At 46.9% G+C, this 10751-nt stretch overlaps 1 long non-coding RNA gene across 1 annotated transcript; it reads left to right on the forward strand.

Moving 5' to 3' along the window:
- Window positions 1-6103: 6103 nt before the first annotated feature.
- Window positions 6104-7530, forward strand: LOC125513370 (uncharacterized). Its single transcript, XR_015607973.1, has 2 exons — window positions 6104-6969; window positions 7421-7530. It is a non-coding gene; the product is annotated as an uncharacterized LOC125513370 (long non-coding RNA).
- The last annotated feature ends 3221 nt before the right edge of the window (window positions 7531-10751 follow it).

Here is a 10751-nt window from a genome sequence, read left to right on the forward strand (position 1 = left end):
AGAAAAAGGCTTCCTCCTCCCACGCTGCAGCGACTACATGCCGCATGTCTCCACTTGATCGGGCAGCGAGAAAACACCAAACTAGAACTGCACTGGCTCATCAAACTCCTGTCCCTCTGGATCAAGCAGGGTAATCACTGCCCTAATGTGGTGTGGCACGAGCGGCTTGTTTAAGAGCTTCAGATACACATCGAGTGCTTCCTGAGACAGATTCTCATTGGCTACACATCGGAGCAGCATCGTCTAGACACGCTGCTCTAGTCCTTTGTCCATCCCATCATCGTTCTTGCAGAGCCTAACACTCCTTGTGGGTGTGAAATGGGAGGCAGAGGCTTCTTGAGCCTAGCCAATATGGATGCCACCGGCCTAGTTCCCATGATCGATGGTGCTGGTGTGGCCCCAATGCCCTCGAGGAGGGTGGTCACCGCCGATTTGGGACCGATCTCCATAGTCGTGCCCGCCACGTTCGGCCACAACACTTGATGCTCCTTAAGGGGAACGATGATCAGAGTGCAGGATAGCTCCCGCACCAATTGTCCGTCCTCCTTGTGCCTGTTCAGAATGCACAACGATGGAAGCTGCACCCCCGCCCCCACGTCCTCCAGCGGCTCCTCAATCTAGGCCATGTTATCAAGCCCAGTCCTGCCCCATCCTCCTTATCCTCAGCATGAGGTAATCCTGTCGCAGTGACTCCTGCTGCCACTGGGCTAAAGACAGCCTTCTTCCCGATGGCGCGCACCCCCAGTCGCTTGAGGAAAGCTCCGACATATGACCCAACGCCGCTGATCCCACCATCGTAGAAACCAGCGACTTCCACCTTGGGGGTATCCACTTGTGCAATGGAGTCCACCACCGTCATGGCGCTCGAAGTGGGGGACTGCACCCCAGCCCAGGCCCGCCTGCCGGAAGCGAACAAGAGTGCGGCGCGACCGGCGCCCGCCCCAACGTGCCAATCTCCAGGCCTCCTTTTAGGGTAAGGAGGTCGTTGACAGTGCGCCCTCCCCTGTCACCCGCGATGCCCACTCCCTAGGGTCGTCGAAGGGGTGGCCACCAGACCTAGGTGTGTCGCCCACGCCAGTGCTGCCAATCCTTCCCTGGTGGCAGATGTTGGAGTAATCGTGCCTTCTTGTGAGATATTCATCATCCTTTGGCTCGAACTTTGGTCGAAACTGCAGACATGGCATGATGCGGTCCACAATGTCTAGAATTTGAATGGTGAGAGGATGCAAAAGCGTGATGCGCTCGGTAGGCGGCGCCGGTGGCTGAGGGGTGATCGGCCACTCCAGGTCGACCATGTTCGACAACCCCATCGGCTCTGGTACCTCCAGGTCATAGATCTTGGGGATGCCAGACAGGTTCCTCATCCATGCCATCACCTCCAGCTACCAGCGGTCATTCTAAGGCAGGATCTCCATCAACTGACCTTGTAGGTTATTGATGAGCTAACTAATGCCCCCCATTCCTATGCACTGGTAGGGATATCTTCGATCCCAAGCTTGCATAAAACCTATAGCTTGCCGCTAGATGCCTGCGCGCTCCGATGCCAATGCTAGAAGGCGATGGGAGCCCCGGGGCAGCCGATCTGGCCAAAATGAGCGAAGACCGCGTCACATTCCTCCGATGAGGCAAAGGTGAAGAAGAAGTGCGCCAGATGTGTGTCTTCCACATGCACCCACCCCCTTTCTATGTCCACGTGATGACCCACAAGTATAGGGGATCAATCATAGTCGTTTTGATAAGTAAGAGTGTCGAACCCAACGAGGAGCAGAAGGAAATGACAAGAGGTTTTCAACATGGTATTCTCTGCAAGCACGAAAATTATCAATAACGAGTAGTTTGATAGTAAGATAATTTGTAACAGGTAATAAGTAGTAATGTAGCGACCCGACCTCAAATGGTCAAGCCTCTGTGTATCTGTGCCATCCCTGGATCAGTATGCTGGCACACACAGTACATCAATGTATATATGAAAGTGCAATCACATGTATAAATCACATAAAACTGATATATACATGTCTCACCATAAACAAACAAACGAGTGTGGAGTCCCATCAATGCCATCAGTAAGTTGAGTGTAGACCGTAATCCTGTACCATACTCTTACTTGTCCGAAGAAAAATATCTGCAACATGAGATGTTGCAGCCACGTAGGTCAGTACATTGAATGTACCGGCAAGATCACCATAAGAAAAAGATGATAAAACTATTATATATTCAATATGGCTTTGTGGCTCTATGTCCGAGTTTTGATGTAGAAGCTGGTTCTATTTTTCCTACAACAAAGGAATACCCGGAGTCCTTATTATGGAGTTTTCTACCATAGCATGGTTCCGCCAACCGATGTCTCATAGCCCAAATCATCATAAGTTGCCCACAATTAAGTTATCAATCCAGTGTTGAGAGTTCTGAGATAGATCCCAGTCCAGAGGCTCAAATTGTGCGTAATCGGGGACACGGCTAATCGATTAGGTTTTAACACTCAGTAGAGGTTTGTACACTTTACCCGCAAGATTCAATCCTCCCTTTTCATCCTCGCACTTCAGATTGTTTGAGAACAAGACGATCGAAACATGGTATTCTGAAGAGTTCCTCTGACCACTGTCCGGTGCCCATCCAATCCTACCGTAGTTCTACATCTGCTGGCACCAACCCAGCCAGAGTCACCACTAGGGTCAACCAAGACAGAGCCCATAGTGACTTGCGGTTGCACAGGTAAGATTCCGGGCATGAAGTGTTCTTCCGTCTCTTTGATCCTGGGTGGAGCTTTCCGCATGATATCACAACGCTTCTCTGGAATCACTGAGTACTGGGTGCACCATGTACCCTCCTTAACCATTCTCGACCTAGAGGTATATTGAATTCTTGTCTCGAGTCTTGAAGTCTTGAGGCCTTGAAGATGTAGTCCTTGTAGATGCCATCATGAAGTTGTCATTATTGACGTAGAGTCCTCCGTTCTCACATCACTCCCGAGCACTCATACCAAACCACGTCTACTATAGCATAGAATTAGAACTATATAATGTCCCGGGCTTGATAACAGGGAGATGGGTTCTTACCTCGTGCATTTTACTCAACTAGAAGAAGTCAATATCACTACTGGAGGGATTATGAATGGTGACACTAAATGCAAATAAAACATAGGTATGAAAACACATGGTCAAAGTGAACTTGTCTGGTAAGTTGATGAAGATAATAACGCTCTCGAAAATAACTTGATACTATCCGTCACTCCGATGTAAATCTATTAAGTCAAACATAGCATTCATATAAAGAAACTACTAGCAAGCAATTCCTACACTCACAATAAAAAAATCAAGAAATTAAAAGCAACAAAGAAATCCATTAGAAAACCAAATAGAAATCCAAAGAAAATTTCAAAGAAAACTACAAGCAAACTATAGAGTTTTTACTACAACCAACACAAAAGTAGTTTTTTTTACCTAATTAAACTTAACAATAAAATACTAAACTAATAAATTAATAGAAAAGAAATAGAGTTTTTATAATAGAAAGATTTTTTCATAAACTTTTAGTAGCAAAAAGAAACAAATAATGAGCTTTTATAAAACTCTAACTATGACCTATACAAGTTTTCATACAAAGCAAAATGAAATGAATTTTTAAAATAAAAATATAATTTTCTTATATTGATAAACAGAAAATAAACTAAGTTTGTTAGAATTGACAAAAAAGAAATAATTTAAAAACAATTAAAAGTAAAAGTTTAAGGGTAAAAAATACGAAGTCAAAACAGTATTGTTTTGCCTAAAATCTTAATTAAAAATAAACCAAAACTAATTTGCAAAAGCCTACTGTTTAGACAAAAGATCAAGTGATCACTAGCAAAAAGAATAAATCAAAAGCTATTTTTAAATAGAAGTTATTAGCAATCTAGTGTTTGTAACAAATCTGTTTGAATTCGAATTTAAAAGTTCAAAAATATTTTTCATTGGATCCACGGAATAGATGGAATTTTTGTGAATCGGTAGCAAAAAGAATCATTAAATTTTGCGTTACGGTTTAGAAACTGTAGCTATTTATAAATCAGGATTAACTCTGAAAAAGAAATAATCGAAATCTGGGTCCTCGCTACGTGGCGGAATATTACTGACTAGAGAACGTTTGCTGCAGGGCCTAACTAGCGGACGCCCGCTTCTTAAAGAAAAATGATTCAATCTATCGTTAACAAAAAACAAACGAGGAAGAGGTGGCGCTTACAGAACGTTGGCAATAGAGAAGTGCATGGAAGTGGACTTCGACGTGGCGGCGGCTCCGGTTGATGGAGGCGTTAACGGTCATGTCCAGCGGATGCGGATCATCTAGGGCGACCGATTTTTTTGTTGAAGGTTGAGGTCAGGGATGACAAAGGTGAGTGGGCCATCGAGATGAACTCTTTCCCCCGGCAATGTCGGGCGAGTCTCCGGTGCTTCCTGGAGATCGGGACGATGTCAAAGAGTTGCGCAACAATGAGAGAAGTACGTTAGAGAAGGTTTGGTGGTTCGGGGTTGCTCGCCAGCGTCGGGATTTACGACGAACCATCTCAACCGGTGAGATCCAAATGAAGAACACGTGAGGTAGAGGTGTGGGTTTTTGGGGGGGGGGGGCGAGGACTTTGTAGGGTACTTATAGGGCATCTTCGTGCGGAAGGGGGCAACCTCGGGATCGTATCCCAGAAGAAACGGGATTTGGAGGCGTTGGGCGAGCAGGGCACGACGCAGCATGGGGAGGACGAAGATGGGCGGGGTGGGGTCCACGCGCCATGGGAAAAACGCGCACGAGAGAGAGAGAGAGACAGTGGAGATCGAGCGATGTGGTTGCTGGCCTCCTCGTGTGCGGGCGCTGGCCTCCTGGCTCATGCGCCTGAGGGCTGGTGGCCTCGAGCTCCAGCTAGCGCTCGGCTGGGCCGCGGCCTGGCCTAACGGGCGGGTTTCTTTTTAAACAACAAGGAAAATGATAAATAAATAGAAAAAATTATATAGGCTTATTATATACCAAAATTTTTAGAATAAAAAATTCTAAAACATGAACACATTTTCATGAACAAATCTCTCCATAATAATAAAGTACGGATTGACTTTGTCGGGTTCACCGTCACAATACGCTTCTTCTCATGATTTTCCGTTTTCAATCTTTTCCTAATAATAAACCAACGATTGCTACTGTTCATACGTCAGCGATTTTGCCAAAAAAACCCTTGACTTTTATAAAAATAAACCCGCAATCCAGTAAATAAGTGGGAAAAGACGTTTCGTATTTCTGCCCACGGACGCGCTTGACAAAAAATAGTCACCCCTGAATCGAGCGACCGTGTCTCCCACCCCATCTGGATCCGCTGCCTCGCCGCCGCCGGCCTGCATCCTCCGCCGCGCTGTGCTGCCGTCCTCCCCGCACCCGACCTGCCTCCTCTCCGTCGCGCCCTCCTCCCCGCACCGTCCAAGTCCCCCGCGCGCGGTTCGCCGAGGCCCAGGCCGCCGCGCTCCGGACCTGCACCGGCCGGCTTGAGCACTCGCCGCCGACCGCGACGGGTTGCTCAACACGCTCCTGGCCTCCACGGGAAATGGCCGGGAGGAGGAGGAGGCGCAGGAGGCAGGGCAGCATCAGGGGAAAAAACACGCGAGAGAGAGAGACAGTGAAGATCGGGCGACGTGGTTGCTGGCCTCCTCGTGTGCGGGCGCTGGCCTCCTGGCTCATGCGCCTGAGGGCTGGTGTCCTCGAGCGCCATCTAGCGCTTGGCTGGGCCGAGGCCTGGCCTGACGGGCGGGTTTCTTTTTGAACAACAAGGAAAAAGATAAATAAACAGAAAAAAATATATAGGCATATTATATACCAAATTTTTCAGAATAAAAAAATCCTAAAACATGAACAAATTTTCATGGACAAATCTCTCCCTCTCTCTCTATAATAAAGCACGGATTGACTTTGTCAGATTTACTGTCAGAATACGCTTCTTGTCATGATTTTACGCTTTCAATCTTTTCCTAATAATAATAATAATAATAAACTAACGATTGCTGCTGGTCGTCTGTCAGCGATTTTGCAAAAAAAACCCTTGACCTTTATAAAAATAAACCCGCAATCCAGTAAATAAGTGGGAAAAAACGTTTCGTATTTCTGCCCACGGACGTGCTCGATAAAAAAAGTCACCCCCCGAATCGAGCGACCGCGTCTCCCACCCCATCTGGATCCGCCGCCGGCCCGCCTCCTCCGCCGCACCGTGCTGCCGGTCTCCCCGCACCCCGGCCTGCCTCCTCTCCGCCGCGCCCTCCTCTCCGCACCGTCCGAGTCCTCCCCGCGCGGTTCGTCAAGGCCCAGGCCGCCGCGCTCCGGACCTGCACCGGCCGGCTCAAGCACTCGCCGCCGACCTCGACGGGTTGCTCAACACGCTCCTCGCCTCCACGGGAAACGGCCGAGAGGAGGAGGAGGATGCGCCGGAAGTAGGGCAGCGTCAGAATCGCGCGCATTGGATCCGGCCGATGGTTACGGCGACACGGACGCGGAGGCTCTGGCCGCGGCCGCCGCGCTCTATGCCCCGCCCCTGCTCGCCGAGCCCTGCCTCTCCGGATCTCCAGCCATGTATGCTGCCGAGGACCCTGCAGGTCCAAGCTCGTCAGCGAGGGGGAGCGCAGACAGCAGCCTAGCCCGTCAGTAACATGGCAGTAAGCCTCTTCTCCCCTTCTCAGTTTACAGCAGCGTGCCGCACTCTTCCAGGCTCCTTTCCCCCGTCGTCAGCACACCGATTCAGAGGTAGAGGTTGACTTGCAGCTCGTGGACACAGAGGAGGAAGCCTAAGATCAATCACAAGTTGTTATGATTGTTCTCAGCCAGCGATGCATAGGGGAATTGTTTGCTCATCTATGTGTTAATCTAGACCTCTTCATCAACGACTTCAACAAGGACGAGATCAAGCTGCGTCTACGCTGCTCTGTCCACCACAACAATTTTGGAATGCATTAACTTTTATCTGCCCAGGTTGAATCCTTCATTCCTCATTCTCATCCTTATTTCTTGATGTTGGGCAAGGCACTCTAGATGAGTTGCTAACTTCAAAAGGCTTCAGTTCTAGCTAGAAGAAATTTTCCCTAGGAATATTTTGTCAGTTTTGTGGTCAATCAACTGGTGTTACAATAAAAGCAAGAAAGTGATGCATGTTCTTTGGGATATATGTACTGGAAATATATGAACATTGTTGGCCCAAAATCACAGGGCCCCACTAAATTATTGGCCATTTGGCCTCATGATTTTGATGATAATCGTTCTACCATGAAATCTTTCTTCCGCTAGCATTTCAATAGTACTGTGTGATGTAGCCATATACATCTGAATCATTGGATAACAAGAGTGTACTTATCCCCTTTACATATTCTTTATTGACATTTACATTGAATTATAAGCTAAGTGCTTAGTCTTTCGTTACCTGCAGGCAGGAACATGAGCATGCATATCTCGGAGTTCGCAAGAAGGCGTTGACCCCCTTAATATATTGATGCTCTCTGCCAGAAACCAAATAAATAACACTTTTATTTTATTTTATTTTGAACCGGGTTAATCCCCTTCGAGTTCCAGAACAAAACGAAAGGGAAAGGGAAAAAACGGGTTCAAGCATCCCAGGGAAACCCACCATAGATGCTCGCAATCGAAACACCTACTGTGGGGCGAAAACCCTGAGACACCATTTAAGCAAGTGACTACAGTTCAGAGAAACACCAACACAAAGTAGTCGAGATCGACCAACTCAAAAGGACCACAGGTAAAAGGCACAAAGTTGCCACAGCAGAAGGCGCCAAACTAAAGCTCCAGAATCCCACGATCAGTCTTGTTCAATCTTCAATCCGAGCTTCTCTCAGTGTGAGCTGATGCGCACAGCCTCATCATCCTCATGGCGTTGTCCCTCAGCAGCAGCGCGCCGTGCTCCAGTTCTTCCCGCTCCGAGCCTTTCAACAGACCTGCCCAGTATTTCAAGTGTACACAAGCTGTGAAGACAATCTCGAAAGGAGATGACATTTTCTTGTGCTCAAAGGTAACTTGGTTTTTGCGGTTCCAGATTGCCCAGCAGACAGCTGCCAAACCCACAGTGAAGTGGCGTTCCCCTTGGGGAAGAAAAGCATAGCACCAAGAGTAGAACTGGCACAGGTTGTTGGGACATAAGTCAGTACCCAGCATCGCCCCTACTGTCCGCCAGATAGTCCTGGCGACAGGGCATAGAAAGAATAAGTGAAGATAGGTCTCTCGACAATCGCAGAATGAGCAGCGAGGATCGCCTGCTCAATTCCTGCGTCTCATGACATCTCTGGTTAGAATTGCGTCTTGAAACAATTGCCACAAAAAGATCTGTATTTTGGTTGGCAACCTGGCCTTCCAAATCCATCTATAATCACACCCAGAGATGTTTCTCTCAAGGTAAGAATACATCGCTTTCGTCGTATACTTCTCTTTGGGGCCAAGAACCCATTTGATTTTATCAGGTTCCATGGAAGGAGCAATGCTCTCAATAATGCTATTAAGACCAGCAAACTAACTAGTTAAATCAGGGTTCAATCTTCTTCTGAAGATGTCCCCTTTTCCCCTGCCCCGAAATTGAGCGATCGTATCATCAGGATGATTAGCTTTGCTGAACAGGAGCGGATACGTCTCACATAGGGGTGGGTGTTCCCCAACAGGGTCCTGCCAAATCTTGGCCACATTACCAGATCTAATGGTCACTCTCCTACCAGCCATATAATGTTCTTTCACTTTGAGCAAAGCCTTCCAAACAGGGGAGTCACTGAACTTCATTTTCACCGTGGCCACAGAACAGTTTTTAAGATATTTGGCTCTAATCACTTCTTGCCATAAGCCTTCGCCCGTATCAATTTTCCACCACCACTTCGCTAGAAGAGATATGTTCTATTTATGGAGGTCTTTAACTCCCAGCCCCCCTTTTCTCTTAGATCGGCACACCCGAGACCACTTAACAAGGTGGTAACGTCTTTTCTCCGTTCCACCACACCAAAAAAATTTACGACGATACTTGTCCAGTCTCTCAATGAATGTTTTACAGAGAAGGAACATAGACATATAGTAGTAAGCTATACTGGACAGGGAAGAATTGAGCAAAGTTAGTCTTCCGCCAGAGGAGGCTGAGCTGCCAATCCAGGCATCGCAACTCGTGAGGTATCTAATAGCAACAAACTCCCAGTCAATGTTCCGTAAAGAAGAATAGCTCACAGGCACCCCTAAGTATTTCATAGGAAAGTGGCCAATTTTGCATCCAAAGAGTTCCGCATACTTACGGAGTGTAGACTCATCACCTCCCACACACAAGACTTCACTTTAAAAAAATGATTTTAAGACCAGACATAAGCTCGAAGAGGTACAACAACAACTTAAGGTTGACAACTTGCTCGATATTGTCCTCGATACAAAGGACCGTATCGTCGGCATATTGAAGAATAGCCACGCCCCTTGGGATACGGTCAGCCGCAAGCCCTTTGAGCAAATTATTCTTTTGAGCATTGAAAACCATTTTGGACAAACATTCAGCCGCTAAATTGAACAAAAAGGGGGACATAGGGTCTCCCTGACGAACCCCTTTAAAACTTTGAAAACACGCCCCTACTGTGTTGTTAATTTTAACACTCACGGTCCCATTCCGCAAAACTTGATCAACCCATGTACACCACTTGTCTCCGAAGCCCCTAAGCTTGTGGCATTCAAGAAGGAAGTCCCAATTGACTTTGTCGTATGCTTTCTCGAAATCGAGTTTAAGCACAACCCCGGTTCTTTTTTTAACATGCGTATGGTGGAGGACCTCATGCAAAGTCAGAATTACATCCATAATATTATGATTTTTGATAAAAGCATTTTGATGGCGGCTGATAAGCTAATCAGCAAACACTGCCACCCTGTTGTCCAAGACTTTGGTGATAAGCTTATAGGGGCAACGGAGAAGGCAGATGGGGCGGAACTCTTGGATTTTTTTTGCCCCACTAATTTTGGGAATAAGAGTAATTATACCGTAGTTAAGCGTCTCTACATCCAAGGTACCCTCATGGAAGGCCACAAATAAGTTCATGATGTCCTTTTTAACAGTCTCCCAACAGAACCTATAGAATTCTGCTGGTATGTTATCCGGGCCTGGTGCACGATTGCTATCCATGGAGAAGAGGGCCGCTTTAACTTCTTCCTCACTAAAGGGACGGGTAAGGAAATCATTATCCGTGTCAGTAAGTTTTTCATCCTCTCCCCAAGAACCAGGGTCCATATGAAAGAGATTACCAGGAGCTGTCCCAAAGAGCTCTCTATAGTAATCAGTAGCATGTTTCAATAAATTTTCAGTGCCCTCAATCGTCTCATCTCCATTAGAGAAGGAGTGAATTGTGTTTTTCCTTTTCCTTCCATTGGCAATCCTATGGAAAAAAGAAGTATTTTGGTCCCCTTTCAACAGCCATGTCTCATGGGACTGTTGTAACCAAAAAAGCTCCTCATCAGCCAGCATTTGCTGAAGCTTGCCACAAAGCTCAGCTCGCCTGTCGAGGGTTTCAGGATCAAGGTGCCCTTGGTCTTCCATAGTCTCTATGTCAGCAAGTTCGTTTTTAATCTTCTCTTTTTCTTTTCTGTCATGCCCAAACTTATCAGCACCCCACCCTTTGAAGATTTTTTTAAAGCGTTTTAATTTGATATTTAGGACATCAAAGGGGTCAGACGATTTGACAGGTCTCTACCAAATTTTGCTAACCAATGGGAGGAATTCCTCCTTGGTCATCCAACTCATT

The sequence above is a fragment of the Triticum urartu genome, chromosome 6A, assembly GCF_056163025.1.
Source record: "Triticum urartu cultivar PI428250 chromosome 6A, HENAU_Tu73, whole genome shotgun sequence".
NCBI classification, from domain to species: Eukaryota; Viridiplantae; Streptophyta; class Magnoliopsida; order Poales; family Poaceae; genus Triticum; species Triticum urartu.